We start from the raw sequence: 25,900 nt of genomic DNA, 5'->3' as shown, positions 1-25,900 counted from the left end.
GCCACGATGCAAGTAGCAGAAAAGAGAAAAAATAAGAGCACAGTGACGTACGGAAAAGGGGAAGCAAAACAGAGCACAAAAGGAATGAGAGTGAGACGGAGAGGAAAAAAAGAAAAGAGAGACCAAAAGAAGAGGTAAGCATGCGTACGCATGCACGAGGCCTTGGAGTAGAAGAGGCCGAGATCAGAAAAGAGAGACCGAGAATGAGGAAAGAGCACGAGAAGCCTGGACAGAGATAAAGAGCAAGAAAAATAGAGAATAAGAATGGATGAGGAAAAAACCAGAGAGAAGACGAAAATGGAGAGGAGACCGAGGAGGACAGCACTCAGACCATATGAAAACGGTGAAGAAGGAGGAGGAGAGATCGAGAGCAGGGGGCACATCAGACCAGAGTCAAGAAGAGATCAAGACAGAGGGAGGAAAGCATAAAAACAGAGTAAGTAAAAAAGAGACTGGAAGAAAAAAAACTAGAGATGGAGAACGAGAGAGAGAAAGAGAAGAAGTTTAAGAAAGAAAAGGGAGAAGGAGCAGAAGGTGGAAGCAGGAAGAGAGAGGTCGAGTGAGGAAGGGAAACTAGAAACAGACACAGAAAAGGAAGGAAAAAACATAGCATAGAGGAGCAGGGACGAACACGCATAAAAGCACTGGGGGAGGAATGAGAGAGAGCAGCTGCGGAGAGAAAACGGAGAGGAGACCGAGGAGGACCTGTGATTTTTGCTTCGGAACGAACCAAGAAGAGGAGGATGAGAGACTGAGGGGGGGAGAGATGGCTGAGAGCTCTGAAAAAAAAGAAAGAGATTGAAGATTTGAGGGAGATTAGACATCCAAGCCAAGAATCGCGCTGTGTGTGGCATATGATTCAAAATGATCTGGTCCATAGGTAGGGTCTTGACTTCACTCTCAAAAAATGCGTCGAGCCTGCATTAACACAGGTTTGGTTAAAGTATTTTGCTTGAATAATTACTAATGCAATTATGGCTATGATAAATTTTGTGTGCATATATGTTGTAGAAGAGATAGGTGAAATTTAGTTTAATTTTTTTTATATGGGCATGTATTGAGTGAGTGTTTGTTCTGACTTGGTGATTAATGCTTGTTTAAATCTATTTAAATGCTTAAAGATGGATTAACAATTTGGTTCTTCAAAATTGTGATTTCATGATCTTACTACTTGCATTATGACAATTATCTAAATTTAAGTGTTTGATGATATATTAGGAAATATAAGAGCATGTTCTCAAGTTTTAAAGTATCGGCTAAAGGTTATGAGTTTGAATCACATTTTTATTCCAAGTTTCCATGGATTCACTGTCCAACTACATATGAGACTAGATATGATCCTATATCCCTTAGTGATCAAAGAATATGATTTAATTGAATTACTAGTTTCTTGGCATTTTAAAATTTATCATCATGCTTGCTTATTAATCATGAAAACTTGTTAATTTCATGCTGATTGTTTTGGGTATGGTTTGATCATAATATTAATCTCTTTGGCCTTTGATTTATTTGTCGTGTGAGATTTTAAGAATCTACGTAGACAATTAAAATGATTCTATATCATGAAGATCAATAAGATTTTGCAGATATGAGGATCAATTTTGTATATAATAATATGGATTCCAAAGACTCATCATTAAAATTAATTCTCTTTTTATAATTAATAAAATATTTGAGTCTCATGAAAGATTTTAAGAATCTTCATAGAGAAATAAATTAAGTGCATTATCATGTGGGATAATAAATCCTCGCAGAATTTCACAATTATTAATTTATATAGTAAATAAATGATTTTTGTAAATAAAATTATAAATGTTTTTAATATAATTAATTAATCAAATTAAGGAATTCAATCTTTTGGTCATATGAGATTTTTGAATATCTATAGATCTTTAGAATAATTGTCTCACTGTGTAAGTCAATAAAGCTTCGCAGGTATAGCAATTAAGATTTCTATGTTTAAAAATATAAGTTATATAATTACACATTAAAATATACTTAAAATATTTACACTATTTCACCCTTTTATCGTGAGAGATTTTGAAATCTCTATAGATATTTAGAATAACTGTATTATCGTATGAGCTAATAAGGCTCTGCAGGTATAGCAGTTAAATTTTCTAAAAAAATAATAAAACATGAAAAATAATTTTAAAAATCTTTTCTTTATTTCAAAAAATTCAAAAATTGAGAAAATGATTGAAATTAAATCACTTTTTGCAATTTAAAATACACACATCAAAATTTTAGAAATTGTTTTATTTGCAAAATGGTGAATTTTTTGTAATTAATTTCTCTTTAAAAAAATTTTCACCAATAATTTTCAAGCTCAAACTATGTGGACTTTAATCCCCATCACAGGGTACGTAGGCCTCAGAGTCAGATTTTGAGTCAAGTCCTCCCTCGTAAATAAATAAATATTTCTCACTTAATTCTTATCATTTTTATATCAAACACATGAATATAAAAGGGATAATTAAAATAATTTTAAAACTATATTAATATAGCACAACAAACTTTAGGTAACCGTTCTCATGAACGGGTGTTGTGGGGTGCCTAACACCTTCCCCACATTTAACCGACTCTCAAACCTATTCTCTGATTTCGCATACCATCCTTGTGGTGTTAAACGGTTTTCCAAGATTTTTCTCAAAATTTTGGTGGCGACTCCTATTTCTTCGGTCTTCTTTTTGAAGGCCAGAACCTCCGCTCTCGTGTCGTCCGCATTGCATTTTCAGGTGCGACACTCCCTCTCAGCACCAGAGCTAAAGCCTATAAAATGTTAAAGAAGGGGGGTGAGTCTAATCACTCAATAACCAAGGTAAAACTTACCCTATGCAGTTATATATTAATTGTAATCAAACACATGCATATGAAACCAAGCTCTTAAAACATGCTTGCACACATATCATAAGTTATCTTTTCACATTTAACTCATTTCCATCTCACATACATTAAGTACATTGTTATAAGACACTTAGACATGTGACCATAACCTAATACCAATAGAAAATGATCAACCAACCATATATCTTCCTTATTTTTTCTAATTGAAACCGGGGACAATAATACTAAATAAGGCTGTATCCATATGACAGGACTATCCTAGCTCACCAATTATGATGTGTAACCCGATAAAAGATCACATAACTCACTCTCAAACTATGGCTTCCACCACTCTCGTATACCCTAAGCTATTCTCCTTGATAAAATGGTGGAGAAAGCTAAGTTCTAGTCCTTCGACAAATTATAAGACAGTCTCTCAACAAATTGTGGGATAAGGCTATACCCCGTGCACCGGAGGACAACCTAAATACCATATGAATTTTTCTCTGCTCTCAATCCCTAGGTGAACTCCTATCTATTGGTCATCCTATGTATGATGTTCACTCATTTTTTGCATTCTCATTTAATCATTATCGAAAACAACGCATGGGGCTCACAATTGTGCACTACCCAACTGACATCAATACTCCTTTTCTCATTTATTACATAATCCACTATTTTCAAATTCAACCATCCCTCTATATCACATTCATCAGCAACAATTCAATTTCACATATCATTTTCAATCTCAATTATTCATCTTTATTGAGTGCATCATCAACTACTCATTCAAAATACATTATAAACATGAAATTCATTTCGAACATTACTTTTGCAATTACTTTCATATGTTTTAATGCATATCGAAGTAATTATATAAATACAAGGTTTCATTGCATGATAGACTCATTCACAAGTGAAAAATTTGCATATTAAATACAAGATTCACATCATACTACAATTAATATATAACTACTTAAAGTAGAGTTCCTCTAGTTATTTCAAACTTTTAAGAGTTAAAGGTATTGGAAATTGTGCCCTAAGGCCAATCATTGTACTATGCATATTTTTTAATGAATTTCTCTTTTATTATTATAACAATTGCATGTTCAATATGATAACTATATTCCTGGACAAACTATAGTGATTGCCCTAAATGTCCCTAGTCGGTCATCTTTGAGGATCATAGATGAAACAAGACTATGGACTTTGATTAATTATAAAGATACAAATTAAAGTCATAAGCACTTGAAAGAGTACGAGGTGCTGGATCGATCCGCTATGAGAAAGCTACATGGTACAAGTCATAAGCTTATCTCATATGTAACTATATTACTAAGCCCTTTGACCTGAGATAATCATGGATTCCTACATGATGACCACTGAACTTTGACCTAATCAAAAGTCACATTTGACCGGGTGATCATAAAGGCCATGATTGAATTTAGTGATATTCACGCAGAGGAATATGAGTGGTCAAGATGGAATTTATCCCTTACATTAAGTGAGAGATATTACTGGGCCCCTCGATAAGTAAGACTAAGAAAATGTATGGCCATACTATAATGAAAAGGGTTTTTTCCATTACTACTGTCAGTCTACTCAGAGATCGAGAAAGTAACAGTCAGGTAAAGGAGAATGACAATTCCATGTCTTGTACTTGACCGAAATATCACGTGACAAAAGGGATGTGATATGGTTGCATGATAGGTTATATTGGATCATCGATTCCCATGTGAATTTGGTAGTTGCAATGTCTTGCTAGATAACACTTGTAACTTGTGAGCTAATAACATAATTAGCCCACTGCCAATTTCATATGGGCCTATAGGGTCACACACAAGAACAGCCCAACTCGAGCTATAATGTCCAAGTTCGCTGAATCTGGAATATGTCTAGATTCAATGAATGTAATATAGGGTGAATGAATTATATATATATATATATATTTAAATATTTATTTGATAAATATATATAAATATATATATGTATTTATATGAAATATAAAATATAAAATATAATTTATATATATGTATATATATATATTTTTGACATATATATATATCCTTATATGTATATACATATCAAATATATATTATATATATATGATATATGTGTATGATATATAAAATTAAATATAGATAATATAATATATATGTATATATATTTTTGAAATATATGTATATATATATATTCATATATATATACTATAATATGTATATGTGATATATATTATATTATGTTATCTTATATTATATTATGTTAGTTTTAAATTTAATTTTATATGATAGATTAAATTTAATAACTAACATGATAAGAGAGAATATCATGTCAGTTTTATAATTGGAATTTATAAGATAAATTCGAATTAGATATGATATTATGGATTAAATTTATGAGATAAATTTAATTATATTTTTGTGAGCTTTTAAGTAGAAGACGAAAACCCTTATCTATATACTATATATAGATAAGGACATCCTTATGAAGGAAGAGAGTGTTAGAAAAGTTTTGATGGCAAAACACTCTGAGAGCTAAGAAATACCCTATAGAAAAGAAAATTAACGTTCAAAGAAGAACGGACGCTGAGAGCGCTAGCATGCTGTTTGAGTTAAAGAGTTGTTTGTATAGATATTGGTAAAGGAAGCAAATCTACATTGTCAGCTCTTGAGATATAAATTTGTGCTGACTTTAAAGAATTAAAAGGTAACTCTTCTATCCACCTTGACTTAAACGAGTTCGTTCGATCCAATCAGGATAGGGACTTTAAAATTTTGATCTTCCGCTGTGCCTCCTTATCCAAGAAAAGGTTTATCCCTTAATAGTATAGCTTCCAAGCTTGAATTCCTAAGCCAAAATGGTGTCTAAGAGCTCAATCTACAATTTTCAATTCTTAAACTCATCAACCTTTTGAAACACACATATATCAACTCTCATCTTCCACTTCTATATTACTCAATGCCTACTTTATATAACTTTGGACCTACTTGTTGGGTTTATTAACTATCTTTAGCTCCTATTAACATTAATGAGCTATTAAACTCCCATTAGTGGCATCACACTCTTCCAACAACCCTCATTAATGTCATTTTCACATAATAATGAGACCCAATAGCCAAAACTCAATATCTCTAGGTTTAGATACTCTAATATATTCCCATTAACTCCATTTGAGTCAATGGATTCAGACCCATAACCTATATGGGATGAAAATAAATCTCCCACTATCAAACCCTAACTAAAAACTCATAAATGTGGACGAGATTAGAAGGATCGGAGTTTAGGGCATTTACCTCAAGTGGTTCTAGCTTCAAAATACTCTCAATGTAATCCAAAAATAAACCTTAGCAAAGCTCAGGTCGTTGGTTCTTAGTTTCTCCTTCTTCCTTTCTAATTTTTACCTCAGTTCGTGACTAATAAGTTGCATAAATTGGCTATGCACTGTGGCGACGCTACACATGCCACGCACATGGCACAGAGAGGTCTCCTCTCATTCCAGTATCTATCTATGCACCATGGCAGACGTAATTCATGCTTTGGTGTATGGCACAGCAATAGTTAATCTTTATTTTCTTCTCCTTTCGATGCTCGAGTAGCTCGACTTCATACCGGACCCACAATTAGAGTGAAACACAATCAAGTATGATTATTAGACCTCTCTAGCCACACATCACATCAATTTACTTAATTATTATAATTAAGCCTAGTTAATATAGGGATCAAAATTTTAGGATGTTGTACACCTAGGGTGCAAAAAGTCATTTTTCTTGAAAACCAAAGCACCTAAAGTGTTCAAATGTCACACTTTGTTTAAGCAGACCACTTTAGGCCTTAAACCAAGTCCATAAGGGCCAAATACACTTGATAGGATACTAATATCAACATATATACACATACACACATATTTGGCCAACAACTCACCCTTCAGCACACAATAAGGCATATTTTCACAAATTTAACAAATTTACATGTTTCCTGGCCAAATTCCATATATTCACCACTTATATATAGATATATATATTCACATATAACACAATCTTAGCCCACAAATCACATTTCATCACTTATCACACAAACTAGGCTAAGATTCACAAAATCATCACGCATCATATCAAAACACGCATATGCATCTTATGGCAAATTAATTCTTTACAAATTTACATTAAGTAAACTAATTACACTCTTGTAATAGCATGGTAGTAGCACCACTATGGTCCCAAATCTTTTTCTTTGCCCTACTTACTATCTGTTCTTGTAAAAATATAACCACAAGGTGAGATAAATATCTCAATAACAAAATAACTCATATATACTAATTATCATATATAATAGTAAATAAGTAAAGCTTATTTATAAACAGGTATAGCCATAAAAACATAAGTATCTTTTCATAGAATTGTTTTCATGCTAACTCATTTTTACTAGCATGATTATCTACCATTTGATCCTCCATAACACCTTGACTGAAACTATAGGTTTCACTAGGCCAATCACACACTTATTGATCCAAGCATACCTTTAATGGTAGAATCTCCCCACCAAAAGTTTTTTATCCTAATTTCAAACTATGATTTCCCCTATCACAAATGATCAGGGCGTTATTTCTCCAAGATTGTATCACACAGATGCTAAAGAGTGCAAATCTCCAACATTATACCCTATATCGATATTAAGGAGATAACCTCTAACACCGCACTTCACTAGAGACTAAAGAGATGAAATTCTCTAACACCACACCTATCAGGTACTAAAGAAAATAAATGCCATATGGTCTTTCACTATTTCTCCCTACAAGTGAACTCCCATCCCCATCATGATCATGTACACATACAACCCACGTTTGAATTTTGATCCAAAGGCATAAACTTTTTCACATATATTTTCTAAATTCGTTCCTTAAAACCTTAGTTCGATTCTTGAGAATCTTTTTATTACTAGAGGGTAAGAAATAACCCCTTAAAACTTCCTAATTCAATTTTTCTATAACTTATAATAAGAGAAATTAAAGTAGAATTAGAGCTAAAGATAGCATGATACTTACCTGACAAGCTACTAATCTGAAGTGTCTCCCACACTCCTAAAATTGGATGCCCTAGTAGAACTCACCTTCCTTCTCCTCTCTCTTATGCATTTCCTTCCTTTCTCCTCTACTTTTCATGAGTTATTTTACATATTTAGTATTAGAATTTTGTGCCATGCATTATGACACATGCTGCATATACTATGGCGTGTGGCACAGTGAGGAAAACTCTCACCATTCTCGTACACTTCACTCCATAATGCCATTATTTCACTCAATCCTATTCATTTGACATCCCAATGAGTCAAAATCTAAATTACCATCCAAAATCCTAATCACTCAATAATTTACTAATTTACCCATAGTTAGCAATTAGTTTTAGAATTAGAAATTCATGATATTACACATTGTGCATGGGCCTCATGCATATGCCATATCAGTAGAAAATGATAAAATTGATGGCTGATTAACAGAAGGGATTTTTTGCTCCTTGAAAAAAATGATTAATGGGAAAATTTACTCCACTTATCAATACAAGGTACCTACTGCTCCTTGGAAAAATTTTCAAGGATAAAAATGTATCTTAACCATTCAATTAAACCTTAAACAAAGTATATTCATTTCACCCTTCTAATCTCCAATCTAAAATTCCAGAACTTGAACTTTCAATAAATAACATATAAATTTTGGCAATCTCATCTAACAATTTAAAAACATAATCATTTAGCAATAATCAAATTCAAAAAAAATAAAGTGCAAACATTCCACAATTCAAATTTCAATATGACCTCTCTCACCTAATGTAAATTGATCCCTCTCCATTTAATTAGTGAGATTTGTAATGAGCTTTAATATTGGGCCTTTCTCCATGTAAGAAGGGATCCTAAACCCAACAAGTACATCTCAGTAGTCCTCCAACTTCAATCTTTTGCTCTACCATCATGTAAGCCATATATATAAGTATTTGGCTTAGAGTTTCTACGACTACACACACACACACACACACACACATTTACTTTTTCAGGAGTAAATTGTAACTTTGATTATAGTAACACTAACATTAATGCTAGTTATTTGGCTTATTCACAAAAGTAGACAAAATAGAAGATTTTTGGATTTTTTTTTTAATCTCCACCTTACAAAGAGGGGGAGCTTGATCAAAGATAATATGCAATTGAGGTACTCCCTCCGACCTCCATCTCGATTTCTAAGATATTTTTGAAGGAGATTTGGCATCTTAAAATATAAGATACTTTGACAAAAGCAAATGTAATATTTTAATAATTATACTTTTCAATATTACCCTTCCATAATTATATTATCTCTCTCCTTAATATTTCTTTTACAATTAAAGTATTAAATGAAGGACACTTTTGAAAATTTCTATTTTTATTTTGAGAAAATAAAAATGTAAAGTGAATTTAATGAATTTTATTAGTATATGTAATTTTGCCTAAAAAGTATCTTATAAACTAGAACAGGCAACAATTCTTTTTTAAGACCTTAATGTTTAATTTTAGTTATATATAGTCACAAATAACATCGACGAACCTTAATGTGATACACTCAGCCTGATGAATCCTTTGTCAAGCAATTCTTCAATCTGCTTCTTCAATTCATTCAACTCTGGGGGTGACATCCGATAAGGGGCTTTAGAAATTGGTTCTGTACTAGGAACCAAATCTATTGAGAATTCAACTTCTCTTTCCAGAGGTAATCCAGACATCTCTTCGGAAAATACCTTGAGAAATTCACTTACCACTCCAATCTTCTCAATACCCCCGTCATATACACTGCTAGCCGCACAAACTACCATGTAGGCATCATACCCTTGCTTGATTAGTTTCTCAGTTTGTACAATTGATAAAAACCTAAGTTGCTCAGTAAAACTAGTTCCTGCCAACGACACTGGCAAACACACCAGCTTCCTGGCACAGTCTAGCATAGCATTATTAGTTACTAGCCAATCCATGCCAACTATCACATCAATCCCTTTCATGGGAATGCAAATTAGATCGATCACAGATACTCAATCCTCAAATACAATCTTAACTCTTTGACATGCTCTACTAGTGATACTTAAGAGTCCAGAAGGCGTAGTCACTTGAATTATCATAGGTAGCTCTTTCAGTTCTAACTTCAATCTATCTACACATTCTTCTGAGATGAACAAATAGGTAGCTCCCGAATCAAATAAAGCTTCAATTCTATTACTATAGACAGATATAATACCTTTAATTAGGTTCAAAGACAATCTAGGCTTTTCTTACATCACAGCAAACACTCATCCTGAAACCGTAGCATTCTACTCTGCCATCTCAACTCCACCTTCAGAATAATATTTGGCAATATTTCCTAGCTTCCCACACTTGAAATAGGACCAACATTTTCCCACATGGAATCTGCCGCAGATACTGCAGTGGGGTGACCTTCTAATGCTAAAAGTAGGAACTGGTGTGTTTGAAGCTAGCCTTGAAGGTTGTTGAGGCCCAATTCTGACCCTAGTCTGAGAGCCTCTCTAAACTGATCAAGTCTGAGAGCCTCTACTAAAACTCCTCTTCCCAAAAGCTCTAGAATTGCTTGAGCTATACACGGGTTTCTTCGATACACTGCTCGACAGACCCAGAGAAGGTGTAAATCTTCCCACATTGTCCCTCTTCTTCTCAGCCTTACTTTTCAGCCTCTCTTCGCAGCTATTCTCAACTTATGACACATATCCTCATAAGTAGTAATGTCGAATAGAGCAATTTACTACCTATACTCCAAACGCATATTCTCTAAAAACCATTTTGCCTTCCACTTAGTGTCATTATGGTGCTGCAGATAGGTAGAATAGGTTGATAAGTCATTGAATCTCTTTATGAATTCCTCTACCTTGCATATCCAAGTCCCCCTATTCTTCCCTACCTCATGCCACCAGTCAATCTCATTGAATTCCACCATTTCTTGACTACTCAAACTAGTTAGACTGTAGCTAAGGTCACCTTTTGCTCTAAAGTACAGGTTACCACCTCGAATATTGCTCAAGGCGCTCAATCCATGCTCGGATTTCCTTCTCTTATACTCCCATCAAAAGTAGGTGGACTAAATCTCACATATGTCTTCCAGGCTCGATCAATAGATGGATCTATAGCAACTCCTACAATTGTCTACTACTTGAAGTTTGAGGCAGCTCAGGTCTACTATGAACATTTTCTGGTATTAGCCTCTCTTGAGCTTCTTTTCCTCTACTTGATCTCTGCCCTATAATAACACATTATGGTCTCTAACTATTTATTGGATATCAATTAACATATCATTCAATTCTTTTAACAAGCCTTCTCTTCTATCAACTTATAGAGGCACATCCGGTTGAACCTCAGGCACAAGTTCATCCTCAATCGGACACCTAGACACTCAAGTGCTACATGTAGCTTAAGTACCTCTTCTTCTAATTTTCTCCCCTCCTAAGGATGAAAGCAACATTAAAGTTAAGCAAAAGGAAAAGAATAGGTATAATGAATAATGTATAAGTTGCCAAAAGCTAGGATGAATGCATAAACAAGCACATAATTAGATCAGTAAACTAGAGAAATTGATACCAACTAATATTGTAATGCCCTCATTAACATTACCATACACTCTACTACAAAATTTCTAATTACTTCGGATATTTGAGTTGAAGTTGTTGAAAACATTAAGATCCCAATAAAAGATTTTTAGAAATCTTTATATAGTTTACACAAGTATAAATCTTATTATACATAGTGGAAGCAATAAAACTATTGTGCATCTAAGATCTAGAAAACATGTGCATCACTAAAAAATAAAGTAAAAAATTTACACCGTGCATCGCGGCATGTGGCAATGAGGCCACAGTCGCACGCTCTGTGCTGTGCACCGCGGCATGTGAGTACATGTGCCACGGCGCCACACCTGAATGTTGTCAAATGATAGTTCTGATATGAAATTTAGATGCACGCCATTTCCACATATGAAGTCCGATTGGGATGGTTTAAGCCCTAACACGAAGCTTGTTTCAAAATCTAACTAACGACACTGGTTTCATCCGAATTTGATATTTCTATCAGAAATTAGACACTAAAGTGCACTTTGGACCATTTTCTATCAAATTTTTGTCATTTAAGTGTCTCAATTCAAAACCAATTGTTATTAGCCTCTTTTGGTCCTTGACCAAGTCTAAATGGACAAAACACACCTAATTGACCATATACATACACAATTAACCTGTATACACAAATTTAGCCTGTAAAATGCCCATTTCTCTCTTTCAGGACAAATTCACATTTTCATTTCTTCAACCTCCTATATGGCCAAATCATTGCAAATAGTCTTTGCGCATCTCATATATTCATATAATTACATCCATCCACTAGCCCTTTCAGTCATTTCATCATTCACACATCTATACAAGGGCTAGGGAGTTCAAAATCACAAAACATACCAAATCATTATCTTATTCACATGTACAGATCCTATGGCAACTTATACATATACAAGACTAATATCAACCAAATTCATTACACCATATCTTACAAAAATTTAGGTGAGAGATGTCAATTAGCCTATATCTTTTCCCTTACTAATACCAGAACCTGAAAAAAAATGAAAATAACTACGGGTGAGATAAAATCTCAATAACCAAATATATTTCATTAAATGTCTATTACCCACAAATAAACCATGCCAAAGTAACTGAAATCATCATATAACACACCTATATAACATAACAATACTAAATTATCACTTTTGGCATATAATCACGTTTCAAATGCTTTTACACCTTAGCATGATCACTGTCCACCGATCCTCCAAGCTCCTTGACACAAAATCATAGGCTCTTCTGAATCAACCACTTGTTAACTCGAGCTCACTTTCAGCAATAAAACACCTTACCAAAGGTAATCTATTCCACCTACAAACTATGGTTTTCCTTTTTAACACTTGTGATAGAGGGTGGTTGACTCCTAACCGCACCCTAACAGGTACTAAGGAGTGCCAGAGATGCCCAGAGGTCACATTTCTATATCTCCACACAACACACAACCCCACAGTATCTGGGTGAACTCCCACCCCCTATGATCATGTTCTTTCACAACTTTCACTACTCATACATCTTTCCACAACATATATACTTCATATCACATATGTATATATCTATTGAAATCAATAACTTTTCAAATTCATTTCACAATGCAAAATTCATGCTAAAACCATTTCAATAACAATCAAACATAAAACTCATAAATTCACAATTTATCATTTGATATTCACTTCTACATAGTTATAATAGTTAATAAACATAATAAACTATATGGTTACCTCAACCCTTCTGTTCGATAGAAAGGGTTACCTGTGTGATTTCAACCCTATTCAAGCTCCTTTCTCGTAATTCGTGCATCACACAATATAATCTACATAAAATTGGCATTCAGAGTCAATTTCTTTATTGACCAAAAGTGCCAATTATCACATTAAACACTCAATCGTTATCAAATCTACATTCACACTCGATTATGCACATTACCACTGATCACCCCTCATTTCAAGCTTTAACATTTTCTAACAATTTTCTCTCACTACTCTCTCTAGATTAGGGCAATTCTTGCTTACACCTTCAAAACTTTATCGTTTCAACTTAAACAGTTACAAAGCACTAGTTTAACTTCAAAGAACCTTTTTTATTACTATTGGATAAGAAATCAACTCCTTAAAACTCCCGAACTCACTTTCTCTTAGTTAAAACTAAGAGAAAATAGGGTAGATTCGGAGGTTAAGGCAGTAGTACATGATGTAATGTCACCTTGACATTACTAGGACAATACTCACACAATGTTGCGATAACTAGGAGTAAATAAAATCCCCTGAAGAAGTTACCACAACTTAAGTATTTAAAGATAATTTATTTTAAATCATTGAGATCCCAAGAAAATCTTTTTTTAAAAAAATATTATTTGAGCTCAAACCATGGTTAAAAATTAATTAAGAATGAACACGAAAGCATGGGAAATAAACCACATCAAAATTAGGCTAAAAACATCATTTGTCAGTAAATACTGGTCCGTCTACTGCAGCGCAAGCGCGATCGCCACAATAGATGGCATAGAAGGACGGATCCCTCAAAGGCCTTTTGCACTGCAGTGCGCACCTGCTGTCATGATAGTAGATTGTTGTCATGGCATCTCTTTAAACTTCTAGAGCGTGTCATTTCGCCATCTGACATTCAATTTGAGCGGTTCAAGTGTTCACATGAAGCTCTTTGAGCCCTCTAACTAATGGTATTGGTTTCACACTCAAACAATCATCCATTTAGAAGATGGATGCCTAAACCCTAAATAGTTCATTTTCATAACAAAACACACACTATGGTGTCTAACTCACAAGACCAAATGCCATTAGCCCTAGAGACACCTTGACTACCTCAAATAGACCACACACCTCATAACAAATTCAATCATAACATATAATTGAGAATTTCTATTCAAAGTGACCATTGAAAACCCCAATTCACAATAACATAAAGGGGTGGATAAATTCTAACACACATGTCACTTGGTCATTTTGGCACATAAAATGCTTAATATATATATCACATGTAAGAAACTTGGCCAAGCACACACTTAATCCATAACATCAATCTTAGACCAAGATATATACACTTATTACAAGATTCACACAAGTAATATCCAAATAATGTCATGTTCCTAAGTTGGCAATATTTAGTGACAATATTCGTTACAAAAACCAAAAAGAGAAAGGGAAGAGCTATATTACAATGCTCTTTACTCTTCAATTACCCCTTCCTTTCCCTTGCCCCTAGTGAGATAAACATCTCAGTAACCAATATATTCATCAAATGTTTATCACCACAAATAACCATGAAAAAGTATCAAAACTATAGTAATAACAAGTATACCATAATTATGAGATAAGGGTATCTTTTCACAACAAAACACATAATTTCATACTAGCATGATCATCTAACCGTCGAACCTTTAATGCTCCCTGACATGAAACCATAGGCTCTCCTGAATCAGCCATTTGTTTACCTGAGCACACTTTCGGTGGTAGAAATACTCGGCCAAAGGTAATCTAACCCACCTATAGACTATGATTTTTTCCTCTTCAAAAACTTGTGATAGAGGCGTCGTTGACTCCAAACCTCACCCTAATGGGTACTAGAGAGTTGCCAGACTGCCCGGATGTCCCATGGTAACAATCCTATATAATGTTGTACTGGATGTCTCATGGTGTCAGCTCGACCATATGGATTTTTTCACTCCCATATCTCCACACAATTATCCCCATATATCTTGGGTGAACTCCCACCCCCTATGATCATGCTCTTTCACAATTTCTACCACTTTTCATCATTCCCACATCACAAATTTATATACATAGTATATACATATCAATTAAAATCAATAACCTTTTATAAATCAATTTTTCATGCTGAAATCATTTACAATGTCAAATTATGCACAAAACTCTTTGAAACCACAACTTTATCATTTGTAATTACTTCTACATAGTTATAATAGTTAATAAACCAATAAACTATATGGTTACCTCAACCCTTTATCACACAAAAAGGGTCACCGTGGCTCAACGTTAGCTCCACACGTTCTATACGCACGATAAGGCTCGAATAATGCTCAATCTACACAATCAATTGACAATCATTAATTATTACTCTGATTAACTCCAAATTCACTTAGTTCTAAGTATTTATAACACCCAATTTACTCTTTCTCACAACATCAACCATACCCAAACACTCTAGCCATCCTATTAAACATTCCAACATACTAAATTCACTAACAAATGTCCCACATTGTCTCAAGATCCTCCAATTATGCCTAAAGTTCATCCAAACCCTTACCAAAAATTTTCAATCACGACAAAACTCATAAACTTAGGGTTAGAAACTTGATTTAACTTTCCAAGATCTTAATAAACTAATGGGTTTGGTCTAAATCCAAGGGAACCAAAATCATAGCCCCCATTACCCCTAAATGTTTAGATTTCACATAAAAGAGGGAGAAGAGGGAAGGTACAACTTACCTAATAGTGATTCAAGCTCTAAATGCCCTCAAAGTAGCCTAGGGATCATGCCCTAGCAGACCATAAGCTCTCTTCTGTCACTCTCTCATTATCTCTCTTTCTTTCTTATGTTTTCGGTCTATTTTCGCGAACTGATAAGTGCTGATTCTGCACGTGTGCCGCAGCGCGTCGACACGCCTGCTGCGGCGCATAGTACAGAAAATCCCATAAAATTTTAAACTCCCTTCCGTGTCATGGCCCGCTTAAACCTCGACCTAGCCCTCTTTTAAGGCTGTCCAAGGATCTAAAAACCATATTAGTATCCATAAACCTTACTAATTAACAATTTATCTAAATTGACCAAATTACCCTTGAAAATACTGATAATTACTAATGAGGAATCTTAGGATGTTACACGTGACTTACCCGATAAGTAACGAGTCGAAAACACCGTCCTTGCTCCTAATTTAGGTTGCCCTAGCAGACCCTTTACACTTCTCCACATCTTATCTCTTCTCTCAAGTGTTTTCCATGAGCTGGACACATCCTATTAATCTAATTTATACTCTATATGTTGTGACGCATCTACCACCCACCTCGACGTGTAGCATAGTAAGAGAAATCTTTACTATGCTCACATGCTCTACTTCGAGACTCTACTTTTCTACTCATATCTATTCATATAATATCCCAATGAGTCAAAATAATACTTCACCACTCAGAACCCTAATCCCACATTAAATTACTAATTCATCCCTGATCAGTCATTAACGCAGGATTAGAAATTCAAGATGTTACATGAAGTGTTTAGGACAGTGATACTTGAGTTATGTGTTATGTTGCATATGTGTATGCATAAGGAGTGATACCCTAGTCTAAAGTAGTGGCTCATGCCCTATTTTATGTAAGGTTAGAAAGTTCTAGTGGTCTAAAGCATTGATTGTAATCCACTAGTAGGACTTAGGAGTGCATGAGCATTCATTGTGAATAAAGGTGGGAGTTCACCTTGTGCAGTTATCCTGACTATGTTCCTGGCATATGTGATGCTTATGCCCTGTGAACTATAGTTAACAAGCATAGTTGGGCTACTTCTTATCACTTTATAGGTGATTGGTAGAGGGAGTATTCGACAACCCATTAATGGGTTAGGGAGATCCATAGTCCAAGGTAGTAAAGAGGTATTAGCCCTACTTCTTCCATTGATGGTGAGCTTGGACCGACTAGAGAGGCCTTGTACATAGCTTTTGGGTTTGGTTGAGAGTTATGGAGGTTTGGTGGAAACTAGTAAAACATACTCATTCCTTTTATCTGTACATTACCTATCACTTATATTTGTATTATTGTGAAAATACTACTACTCTATCCCTTGTGCTTAATTTTACTTGTTAATTGGTATTAAAATTAATTTTACATATGTCTCACTTTGTTACTTTATGTTTATGGGTGTAAAAAGTTCAAGAGGCTAGGAAAGGAAACATAAAAAGAGTAGCTAAGTTATAATAATTGTAATACTACTCTTAGGCCTTTGAATGCATAATTGTATATTAAATGTTTAAGTTGTCAACTAATATGCATACATGTATGTCTTATTTGGATGAATTGCTTGTACTTTTCATGTGTATCTTCACCATTTGTGTAAGTATGTGTAAATGTGATTATGTGGGCGGCTTAAATGCTATTACAAGTAAGGGTGTAGATGTGTTATTTTGTGGAATCTTGCCTCATGTTATGTGAAAAGTGATACTTTCCTAGCTTGTAGTGCCTAGAGTGTGGGTACTTGTGTAAAGCTAGAGGTGTTTATGAATAACCAAGATTTGAGATTCTAAAGTGTTTAATTTGTTCTAACAGTGTGTATATGTGAATTTTTTATAATATGAATGTGTGTGAGAACCCTGTCTATATAGTGAAACGTAGCCCTATATATGCAAGTCAGATATATGTATATGGAACAAGTAAAAACATGTGTGTCAGTATATGCTTTCCTCATGTAAGACTACATATGTGAAAAGTGGCATTTGGAGGTCAAACTGTGTATGAGATGTGTGATGTGTGATTATATGTGTGAATCAAGTGTATGTGTTCCTTTTAAACTTGGTTCAAGGCCCAAAGTGGTCTAATAAGGTAAATGTTGGATTTGAACACTTAGGGTTCTTTTTTTAGAAAAAAAGTAACTTTTTGCACTCAAGTATTCAAATTGAGATCAAATCACATCCAATAGGACATATAACACTTGACTGACCAACTACATGAACAATATCACATATATACACAAGTTTGTTACTCATTTGCCCTTAAGCACATACTAGGGCAAAAGCATACTTTCACAAACATTTACATATCTAAACAAACTTCACACTTCCACATCAACTCAATACATGCATACGCACTCATAATTATACCTTAGCCCTTATTTACAATATTGACCTCAAACACATACACATGCTACAAGGCTAGGTAATATAAACACACACAAGCGCATAACATTGATATGCATATATACATATTTATATAGTCTTATGGCAACTTATATGCAATTTGTAATTTACGACAAATGAATTCAACCAATCCTAGGTGGACTAATAAGAGATCCATTAATTTTGGCCTGACTCTTTCCCTTTTGAGCTCTTGACTTTAGAACTTGTAAAATATTAATAACCATAAGTGAGATAAAAATATTAGTAACTAAAATAATTTATTAAATATCTACTAACATGAATAACCGCATACAAGTAAACAAAACCATTGTAGCATGTATAATTAATAATTATAGATATAGGTATACAATTATAATCACTTTTCATGAAATCAATCACACATTAGTATAATCCTCTATCCACCGAACCTCTAAGTTCCTTGACCAAACCCATAGACTTTCTTGGACCAATCATAAAACCATTGATCTAAGCATACCTTTAATGGTAGAAATACCTGACTAAAGATATTCTATCCCACATCTAGACTATGGATTCCCCTTTTCAAAAAACTGATAATAGTGTCATTGACTCCTAACTCTACCCTCATAGGCACTAGGCAGTTGTTAGATTACCCAAATGTTTCATGGTAACAATCCTAAATAATATACTACACCAAGTATTCTATGGTGCCAACCCGACCATATGGATTTGGTTCAACATATCCCTACACAAACACATAAGGTGAACTCCCATCCACTATTATGATCATGCTACTTTTAGACACATATAATCACATTTACACACTTCCATACTTCTAGGTAAGTATATATATATATATCATTTTCCTTTTTAAAACCATTTAAAACTGAATAAACATTGTCAAATCACTTTGAATGCTAAAACATGCATATTACAAAACACACTAAATCAAAAACCTTGAAACCATATTTTCACATTCACTTATATGCAGTTATGCTAATTAATAAATATAACAAATTATTTAGTTACCTCAACCCTTCTATTCTTAAGAAGGGTTACCCGTGGTGCTATTTATATCCTTAACTTCCTTTTGCTCAACAAACGTTTAAACACACTAATCTACAAATTAACACTATAAGTCAATTATTAAACTGACTAAAAGTACTAATTGTCACAATTAAATATCTAAACTGTTCCATCTACCCATCACAGGTTCTTATTACCTTACTCAATTCTCTTATCACTTCTACTACTTTAATACCCTTCGTATCAAACTTTTACCCATTTTAACTATTAAATCAGGCTAAATTAAGCTTATAAATTCAAAGCTTAGCCATTAACTTTCAAATTAGTCGCAAAGAGTTTTTTTTATTACAAAAGGGTAAGAAAGCAACCCCTTAAAACTTCCTAATTCCACCATACTTGCACGCTTCACTCCAAAATGCTGTTCTTCTACCCAATCCTATCCATTCAATAACTTAAGAAGTCAAAATGTTAATTTACCATCCAAAATCTTAATTATCTAATTAATATACTAAATTACTATTTTACCTTCAAACTAGCAATTAGTTTCTCGGATTAAAATTTTAGGGTGTTATAGTTCTCTCCTCCTTTTAAGAAATTTTTTTCCTAAAATTGAAACAATCACACACACATGTACCTAAGGAAACAAGTATGGGTATTGTTGCCTCATCTTAGCTTCTATCTCCAGGCAGTGTCACCAGGAGTTATATCCTTCCTAAGACATTGAAAACAAAGTATTGTCTAGCTCTACACTAACACATGAAAATTGCACTAATTTTTTTTTCTCTTTTCCAAAATTAACACAAAACACACAAACACAAGAAACACAAATTTTTATAATTTTTCTCAAAAATTTTCTAAATACACTAAAAATGCAAATTAAGCATTTGGTGAAGAAATTAGCCAAGTGATTAAAGTCCCTTAGCCAATTAACCTAATTAGCTAACTTTTCTAGGTCTTAGATTAAAGTCTCTAGTTCAATTAACCAATTGATGAAGAAATTAGCCAAGTGATTCACTCAAACCTCTTCCTCAAATGCCACGACCAAGATAAGGAATCAGGTAACTACAAGATTATGTCAAGCTACTCAACAACTCAAGTATTAACATCACAAGATTATGCAGCATTAACATATGTAATTCACTAATTGAAAAACACAAAATTATGTGCCAAACAAATGGCCAAATTCAGTCATGGCTGTCCAAGGAAGAAATTAAATGAAACAATCCTTTCTCTTTACATCAACATCAAATTCAAACTTTACAAATTAAGATGATTAAACCCTAGATTAAGGAATCTAACTATCTAGTAAGAATAGAAGAGCATAGGAAACAAAATAACTTAGCCAATTTGAAGCTCAAGACTCATCCTTCATCTTCATCTCTCTAGGATTGCACCAAAGAAATTAGCCAATCTTCATCATATTCAAGAACCCTAGTAATTACTTGTAAAGGCCAAACTCGATAGCTCTTGAATGATGAAATGAGCTTCAATCCTTATAAAAGTGAGAGGGTTAGGATGAGATTGAAGAGAGGAGAAGAATGGCATGAGTTTTGTGGAGGTTTGGTGGTTGAAAATGTGAGATATGGTGCTGGAAAATGAAGAACACAAGAGAGAAGATGAAGAACACTATGAACAAGTAATAAAAGATAAAGGAAATGAAATCAGATGAGTTTTTAGATCTGATTTAGGGTGTAAACGGCATGCTTCTAGTGTTTCCCTTCAGCTGAATCCTCAATTAAAAAAATAAGAAAAAAATAGAAAGGAAATGGGAGCCTTATCATACTTACAAGGTAGTACCCTCCTATTAGTTTGTAGATGATTTCAATATGTGCCTAATTTTCATGTGTCATCCACATTTCAAGCTAATTTAATCCCCCAAAAATGGCAAAAATCACATTCCAAATGCTCTACTTTGACCTCAAGGAATGTTGACTTTATTATCTATGTCACGTAAATTACATAATTCAATTAAATAACATGTGATATAATAAAATTTAATTAATATCCAAAATTAAATTCATAATTAGAAGGGAGAATTTATTAAAATAATCAAGTTCTAGGCTGTAGAAAATTATATAAAAATTTTCACATAAAGCAAACCGAAAACTAAGTCAAACTAAGATACTAAAGAAAGTATTGGCTTTTTATTTAATTACTTCCAAACTAAAATGAATTTCAAAAATATAATTTGACCACTCATCAACTGGATATAAAATTTACTTTGTCAATTATTCTTGTACATTTTCTCAAAAGTTCATTTTTAGACCAAAATACCCCTAGCGTACTAAACCTAGACATTTAGGCAATTTTTCAATTCTAGTGCAATGAGTGCACTTTGAGGTGATAAAATATTAATAAAAGGGTCCTAATTGACAAATAAACGTGTGCAACAAATGTGTTTTATCAACAATTTTGGAAGAAGGCTAAGTCAAAGTTTGAGCAGATCGAGGCATAGAGAGAGACCCAAATGTGATTAGCCTTTCTGTGCCATCCACCATGATAGATGCACCATACACCGCAGTAGATAGGAAAAATCTGAACATGTCAAATTGTTTGCATGCAGGAAAAACAAAAGGAGGAGAAGAGAAAATGCGAGAAAGGCGATGGTAAAGGCTTGGCGTCTGCTAAGGCTTCATCTTGGAAACAATTTGGGAGCATTTTGAGCAAAATTCATCCTTGGATAAGCTTCCCATGCCTCTCCCTCTCGCTTTATGTGAAATTTCTTTGGTTTTGGGTAAGCTTCCTATTATGGGGCTTGATTTCATTTTTCTTTAAGTTTTGAACAAACCCATTAACTTAATTAAGATCTTAGGGAGTTAACTGAAGTTCCTAAATATAAGTTTATGAATTTTATAGTGATCTGAAATATTTGATTAAGGTTTGGACAAACCCTAAGTAAAATTTGAGAGTTTAGGAGCAATGTGGGAGGAAATTTGTATTTATTTAAATGTTTAAGTGTTAAATGAAATTATTAGAATGTGATGAAAGTGTTAATTATCACACCCCGATACTAAGGGTATGATCGGTATGAAATATGAGATGAGCTCATATTTCATAAGCTTCAATTAACTAGAAATTAAGTTAAAATATTTGTATATGTAAGTTTTATGCAATAATAAAATTCATAAAGTTTTAAATGTTCTATGAAAATTTCAATATTTTCCCCTTTAATTTGGACCTCTCGAAATTTCAACAACAATAGAACCTATCAACCAAACTTGCAAGGAGACTAGCTCCATTCCAGCAATTTACATGATACAAAATAAGATTAGAACCTAACTATGGTGCACGTGGAGCACTAAGCTATGATTGCAAAATAAAATATATAGTTTTACCACAATAATAGTCACAATAGGCTTCCTCTTTCCAATAAGCAAAAAGGCCCTTCAACGATCTACTGGTGGTGCAGGGTCAACTACAATATCTGAGACTAAAAAAATTATCGGTGAGTAGTATTCCAATGAAAATTATAATTTAAAATACACATATATATAAAGTTAATAACTGATAAATTTAATTCAAAATGACTTAATGAAATCATGAAACATATGCTTTAGCTAACAATAAATAATGAGTTTCCTCAATAATATAATTGTAAAATTAGACAACATTATTAGAATCACATAAGTGTATTAAAATTTGTATTGCTCATAAGATATAAAAATTTTCAATAATGGTGCAATTAGATAAAATGCTTTTGGAGAACTAATCTAAAAATAAAAATCTTAATTTAAATACAAGAGGGCTTTATCAAAATGAATAACAAGCATGGATACACACTCTATGAGGGTAAATAACCAATTAAGCGCGACTGAGAGCCACGAAACAAGCGCAGGTGCAAAGCCCACGAAAGCAAGCATAAGTACCATGCTTATGAATAATCGTCCCTTCATTCCACATGCGTTGGCCGTCGCACAAGGCTAGCACCTCTAATGTACTCTGCTAGCTAGGTGTACCATGATGCGCCAAGAGCTAATGAAACTGCCGTTAGCATCTAGCATTCTGAACTCAATTTTTCTCCTTAAAATCAAGTATATATGAAGCAAGAAAAAAATAGTTTCAAAATGTTCACTTGCAAATATTTTCCAAATTTATGATCATTTCCTCCATGCACAAATTATTGCGATAAAAATTTTATGTCAATGTAAAATTAAATAATTAAACTGCTTATAAAAAATAATACAATTCGTCGTATATTTGTTTCAATCATTGCTGATCAACAATACAAATCCTTAGTAAAATTAACACGTGTTCATAAATAAAACAATTATTAAAAAATAAGATTAACATTTTAACAAAAGTAAAACAATTATTAAAAAAATAATATTAACAAAAATATTTGTACAATTTATAAAAGAATGATAGTGAAATTTAAATAAAGAAATTTTATAAACATGCTACCAAAGATTAATTTGGAACACTACCCACTCACCTGAATTTTTAAAAATCTTATGGTCGAACTCTCTTAATTTCTTGCCTACTTCAATGATGTCCCAATTTAATCTAGCATGTAAACTAATACATTTCATGTCATTATAATTTTCTTTTTTGATATAAGCAAGTGAAATTAATGTTCAAGCTCTTCAGTTATTTATTAAATTTCTCAATAACCTCCTAAATTCTCACCGAACCCTTCAACAATCTCTATCAAATAGTCAATAATATTAGATACATTCACCCACAACCATTAATACAACTATTATTTCGAGCTTAACAAAATTTTAATAATCCTATTCCCATCAATTTCTTCTTTTAACCATACCTACAAATATTTTGAATATATCAAAAATTTAGTTCACAATAATTGTCCAACAATTTAATTAACTTTCAACAATATCTTCATTATCACCATTTAGCTCATCTCCAAACAACAGTATATAGCATCAACTTAAAATACAAATCAATTTCCTCAGAATTAGAACAGCCATTAGGACGAGCAGAGACATGTTCTTTGGCCAGGGGAAGGAGAAAGGATGATTCACGCGACCTATAATTCAAAGGAGAAGAAGAAAGGATCACCGTCTAACCTTGAATAGAAGTGCAGAAATAACAGGCTCTCCTTAGTTCATAGACTACCCCAAAAGATAAAAGAAGAATTCAACCCAACTGCTCCACGTGAAGAAGAAGCAGAATCAGCATATATATATATATATATATTAAAAAAAAATTGAGCTTTTTCTACACACACACGGTGCCTAGCATCAGAGGAAAAAGAAAAACTAAGGCTGAATATGTGTGCTTGCACCTCCTTCGTTAGTCAGCAAACAGAGCAGAAATTCAGCTCATTACCAGATACACACGGACGAACAGCGAAGAGGAAGAGAATGAACGAGTTTTCCAACGAGGAGAAGAGAGGATCAATGATTTACCTCAAACTTGAGTGCAGTAGTAATGGTTCAAGTTCAGCACATAGTCGACGCTGATGAAGGAAGAAGGCTCGGATATACGCACACAGACGATCAACCTGGAAGAGAAGCACGAGATGACAGCAAAGAAAGAGCAGACTCTGATGACTCCTACTTCCAGCTGCCGAGACGAGCCGATACAACCAGACAGTCAGCGGAAGAGCGAGTTGAAATTGAGAAGAAAGAGGCCGACAGTGATAAGAGAAGAGAGCTCAAAGTTGGTGATGAAGCAAAGTAGGAATGCTCTGTTTTTGCTTCTCTCGAAGAAATATAATCTGATCAAATAGGTTTGGGAAAAATTGCAAAGAAAGGAACAAAGAAAATTACAAGAAATACATAGGAAAAATTACAAAATGACCCAAATTCTCCTATAATTTAAAATAAAATAAAATCAAACTTGCTAAAAACTTATTTAAATAAACTATCCTTGGGAGAGAAATTTGTTCAACTAATTTTTAAATTTTTTTAGGTCATAACATTAATGGTGTTAAAGTGAGATCTTGGGTATGGTGGGTGCCCAAAATTAGACTAAAAAGGGGTTAATTAGAGTGATAATTGATTCAATATTTAATCTTGTAGAGTAAATATTGATCGGGTGTTGTCACACTAGTGGACACTAGTGGAGATGACCACGGTAACCCTTTCAGTAATAAAAAGGTTAAGGTAACCAAATTATCTAAACTTATTATTTGCATGTTTGGATAGTTATGTGAAATTGCAAAAATTACTCCATTATTATTTTGAACTAGTATATTATTATTAGAAAATGATTGAAATTTAGAAACCTTATGTGAAGTGGAATGTACATATACCCTTACATATATGGGGTTTTTGAAAGATTTATGCTAAATCATATGTATATGTGTATATATTTGCAAAAATGTATGATTCATTACAGAAATGATTATTCAAGAATAAATCACATGTGTATAACTATGTGTGGAAATGTTTGAGCATAATGTTAAGCATGATCATTATGAGAGGGTGAGAGTTCATCCTAATGTGATCAGGGGACATTGTGTGAAATCTATAAGGTATAGTAGCATTGTGGAGGCCCCAATGTTCAATCATATCCTTGTTTGGAAGTTCCAATACTATTTAAGATAGATTAGGCATACGACATCCCAAGTATTCAAGGAAAGGGAGAATTTATGGTCCATAATAGTTGAAGGAGCCTTTGTCCAAGA

General features: G+C 33.5%; 1 long non-coding RNA gene across 3 annotated transcripts; it reads right to left on the bottom strand.

Annotated features, from left to right (window-relative positions):
* Positions 1-2,453: 2,453 nt before the first annotated feature.
* Positions 2,454-24,931, bottom strand: LOC129319277 (uncharacterized). 3 transcript variants are annotated; one of them, XR_008595474.1, is made up of 5 exons: positions 24,678-24,931; positions 24,336-24,414; positions 22,644-22,738; positions 13,200-13,260; positions 12,424-12,441 (listed from the first exon to the last, which is right to left on the bottom strand). It is a non-coding gene; the product is annotated as an uncharacterized LOC129319277 (long non-coding RNA). The 3 variants fall into 3 exon arrangements; XR_008595472.1 differs by having other exon boundaries at positions 22,644-22,732; XR_008595473.1 differs by lacking the exons at positions 12,424-12,441; positions 13,200-13,260 and adding an exon at positions 2,454-2,772 and having other exon boundaries at positions 22,644-22,732.
* Between the last annotated feature and the right edge of the window lie 969 nt (positions 24,932-25,900).

The sequence above is a fragment of the Prosopis cineraria genome, unplaced genomic scaffold (assembly GCF_029017545.1).
Source record: "Prosopis cineraria cultivar Desert tree isolate PC_DT_omini unplaced genomic scaffold, ASM2901754v1 PC9, whole genome shotgun sequence".
NCBI lineage: Eukaryota > Viridiplantae > Streptophyta > Magnoliopsida > Fabales > Fabaceae > Prosopis > Prosopis cineraria.
This window is presented reverse-complemented; position numbering and strand designations above follow the sequence as displayed.